Genomic DNA, 4,688 nt, shown 5'->3' on the forward strand with positions numbered 1-4,688 from the left:
GCTGTTGAGCACCATGTTCAAGGTCGTGCGCTGGCAAGTGGGTGTAGCAAGATGATTAAACTGAGCTTCTGACCCTCACAATCTAATGAAGAGACAGTTAATCATAATACAAAATGAGTGACACTGGAGTTCTGAAAAGGAGACTAAATTCTTCTTGGGAGGCAGGTGTGAGAGGGGGGCGGGGCTACTCAAGAAAGACCTCACTTTGTGGGACATCCAGTTATTAAAGTCTGTACACTTTACTATGATTATAACATTAAAAATAGGGCAGAAACATTGTTCCCAAGAGGTTACATTTTAGACAGGAGAGGGGTTAGGAATACTTATAATCATAAAGCTATGAACCAATATTATCTTTTAAAAATTCAAATGAATGATACAGAAACATTTTAAAGATTGGTAATAATTTTTCCTCATAATTCTAAAGGCTTTTCCCCCCATTGTTTTATAGCTTCCTGTGTGGCTATGGAGAAGTTTGATATTGTTCTGACTTTTAGTTGTTTATCTAGTACCTGTTTGTTTCTTTTCTCTTTAGATGCTTTTAGGATGTCTCATTATTTTCTAAGAGGTTCTAGTCTCCCCTTCTCTCCTGTTGCTTGATCCCAAGAGTGGACATGCACTTCCTTCTTTTCCCAATGTTGATAGCTAAGACTTGGCTGGAACATTTAACTAGACTTTACTAAATGCTTGAGGCTTTCAGAATGACATTTCAACACAACAGGCTAAATTTTTTGTATTTATCATTCTTAACCCATAGTGATTATTCCGTTTACAACTTTTCACCACAATAGCCCTAATGCCACTTTTCTGACAATTCACTTTTTTAGTACTTTTTTTTCACTCAAAAACATACCATAATATAAATATTTTATACAAAGCAATATTTTGACAGGACAATTTTAGACAAAGACCCACTCACCAATTCACTTGACACATAGCTTCTAGTTAAAAATATCACGTGGAACAAATCTGAATTGTGTGCTCTCTTTGACCTTTGTATTGTGTGTGTTTTCATGTGCATTAAGCAAGAGGGATTCTTTTGTCTGTTTTGAAGCTGTTTTCTGTTTAGCTTTCATTTTGTCCAAAAGGGTTTTGTGTGTGTGTGTGTGTGTGTGTGTGTATTATAACTATTTTAAGAGCATCCTGAGTGCAAAGTAGTATAAGTCTCCAAAATCTATGAAACAAACATTTCTCTAAATGAGAGCCTCAAGGAAACATAATATTCAAATACACAATTCTGCCCAGCATTAAGACAAATTTTATAGAATTTTGAAGAGTACTTTAGCTCTTAGACTAATCTTCATTCCAAAAAGCTCTTTCCTTTTCATTTGCACAACTAGAACAAAATGAGAATGGTTTTCCTGGAACTCAGACATAATTGGCCTCTGTGTAAATCAACTCTTTCCTAGAATTCTAGAAGGCCAATGATTGTTTATATATATTAAGTGACAATTGTTTTCAGTTTTCAGTGTCTACTTCTGTTGGAGCCCAGTCTTAATATAGCTCACTGTCTTACACACCAAAACCAACTTTTTATCTCTCCTTAATGTTATCCCAAGGCTCTAAGCTTGGTTCTGGGCACTAGACAACAAAGAGAAGTGAACACAATGCTGTCCCTGTCAAGCCCACACTTCTGTTGGGGAGAGAAATACAATTATATATACAATTAACTATAATAAAAATAAGACTGAGAAAAATAGAGGTACAAACCAAAGACAGAATTAATAGTCATAGATCTGGTCAAGATGGAAGAATGGGTAAATACCTCCTCTCACCACTATATCAAAATTAAAATTAAACTACAGAACAACAATCATTGAGAATCATCTGAAGTCTAGCTGGACTGAAGCCCTACAACTACAGATATACAGAAGAAGCCACCATGAGACTAGTAGGAGGGGTGGAGATATGAAATGAGCTGGTCCCCCACCCACGTGTGACCATTAAAAATTGGGAGGGCTATCTTGGCTGCAGAGGTCCCCCTTTGAGGAGTGAGGGGTCCCAGCATCACACCAAACTCCCCAGCCCAGGGTTCCAGTGACAGGGAGAGAAGGCCCCATAACTTCTGGCTGTGAAAACCAGCAGAGATTGTGGCTGAGTGAAACAGCAAGAGCCTGCACTCCCAAGCGCTCCTCTTAAAGAGCCCATGCAAAGACTTACTCGCTATCGGACTCACTCACTCTGGCTCTGGGGCTGTGGCTCCAAGGGCACCAGGGACAGGCAGGAAAGAACTGAGTTGTCTGGCTGCAGGGCAAGGGCTGGAGGGGCAGCTTTTTTCCAGACAGAGGAGCTGGCAGAAGCCATTTTTTTGTTGTTGAGCCCGCCCCCTCCCTGCGTGCAGACGCAGACAGACGTCATGTCCGAGTCTCCATCAAACTGGCTAACACTGTTCACTGATTCACTGAGACCCCGCCCCCACCCAACTTCTGGTGGAGCGGTGTCTCACCAAAGCTGCTTCCGGTGACTTTTCCGTATAAACGGCTTGTCTTGGCTCGTAATAAGAGACAAAGAAGGACACAATAATCCTTCTTCTGGGTATTTATTCAAAGAAACTCAAAACACTACTTCAAGGGGACATGTTCACTGCAGCGTTGTTTACAATGGCCAAGATATGGAGGCAGCCTGAGTGTCCACAGATGGATGAACGGATAAAGAGTAGGTGGTACATATATACAGTGGATTATTGCTCAGCCAGGGAAAGGAATGGGTTCCTGCCATCTGCAGCAGCATGGGTGGACCTGGAGGGTATTGTGCTGAGTTAAGTATGTCAGACAGAGAAAAACAGATGTACTGTGATTTCAATTATATGTGAAATCTAAAGAACAAAACATAAAAAATAAAATAAAACAGAAACAAACTCATAGATACAGAGAACATTTTGATGGGCCAAATGGGAGCAGGGATGGGGGTGGATGAAAAAAAGGGAAGGGATTAAGAAGTACAAATTGGTTGTTATGAAGTAGTCATGGGGATGTAGGTTATAGCATAAGAAATATAGTCAGTAATATTGTAATAACTATGTATGGTGTCAGATGGGTACTAGATTTATTGGGGTGGTAGATGGAAGGGGATTGGGGACAGGGTGGAAAAGGTGAAGGCATTAAGAAGTACAAATTGGTAGTTACAAAATAGTCATTTGTATGTAAAGTGAAGCATAGGGAATATAGTCAATAATATGCTAATAACTGTGTAGTATGCCAGGTGGGTTACTAGACTAGTCAGGGAGAACACTTCTTAAATTATATAAATGTCTAACCATTATGCTGTATACCTGAAATTCATATAAAATAATATTGAATGTCAACTGTAATTGAGAATTTTAAAAGGGAAGGAAAAAGGTGAAGGGAAATAAGAGGTTCAAGTTTTCAGGCATAAAACAATTATGTCATGGGGATGCAATGTACAGCATAGGTAATATAGTCAATAATATTGTGATAGCATGCATGGTATGGTGTCAGATGGCTGCTGGACTTATCATGGCGATCACTGCTTCCTATATATATACATGTGTATATATATATATATATATATATATATATATATATATATATATATATATACATACATATATATACACATATATATATTCGAATAAGTGAATAATCATAAGGAAAAAGTGGTAAATTTGACTATATAAAAAATTACCAATTTTGTCCAGCAGGAAAGAAAAAATCCACAAAAATAAAAGACAAATGACATACAGGAAAAAATTCTTGCAATGTATGGTGTGTGATAAACAACGGTCCCTTTCAAATCTGTAAGAAAAAGATAGAAAAATGGGCCAAGGCCATGATCGGGTAATCACAAATGAAAAAGATGCAAATGTCCCTAAATATATGAAGATATGTTCTGTCTCAGCATTAGTCAAAGAAATGAAAATAAAGTCAATAATGAGTTACCTTTTTTGGACATTCAGATTGGCAAAGATTAACTCGAATAATGGTAAAGATGTAGGGAAATTGACATTCACATACAAAATCGGTGGGAGTGTAATATAATTTATTTTTGAAGCGCAGTGTGGCAATAAATACGAAGAAATTAATTGTGCAACCCTTGTTCTAAGAAGTTGTTTCTCTGGAATAAACTATGTCATCATTTTCACAGTCCTTAGGAATTTAATCTAAGATCACAAAGATAAATGAAATGCTGCATACAAACATGTATCAGATTACTAACTTCTGCCCCATCCAACCTCTCCTTATCCTTTCCTAATAGATTCTCCACACCTGCTGAGTTTTAGAAGGATACATGACTACTTCACTGAAGAGGACATTTCCCAGATGACCTTGAAGCTAAGTGTCGCCCTGAAACCACATAATGTCGGTGAAAGTGAGTGGTCACATTTATGTTACTTGATGAAAATTGGCAGTTCATCTCTTTTCCCAAGTAAAGACATGGTGTTTGTGGGCCAGATCTGGCCATGAAGACAAGGACAACACTTTAAGAAATGTCAGAATAATAAGCTAGAAAGAGTCTATTGCCTTGAATGATTGAGAAGTAGAGTTGTGGACTGAACTCATTTCTAGGGAATAGAAATAAACATGATATTATTTGAGCCATGGAAATTGTTAGACCACCTTAGCCCATAAATTGACTAACACAAGTTTAAATGTCTGTCAATATAGTTTTTCCCCCAAGAAGTTTTGTTATAATGGAATCATAGGCAACACTAAAAGTGATTTTATAAA

This window comes from Rhinolophus hipposideros (assembly GCF_964194185.1).
Source record: "Rhinolophus hipposideros genome assembly, chromosome: 25".
Lineage (NCBI taxonomy): Eukaryota > Metazoa > Chordata > Mammalia > Chiroptera > Rhinolophidae > Rhinolophus > Rhinolophus hipposideros.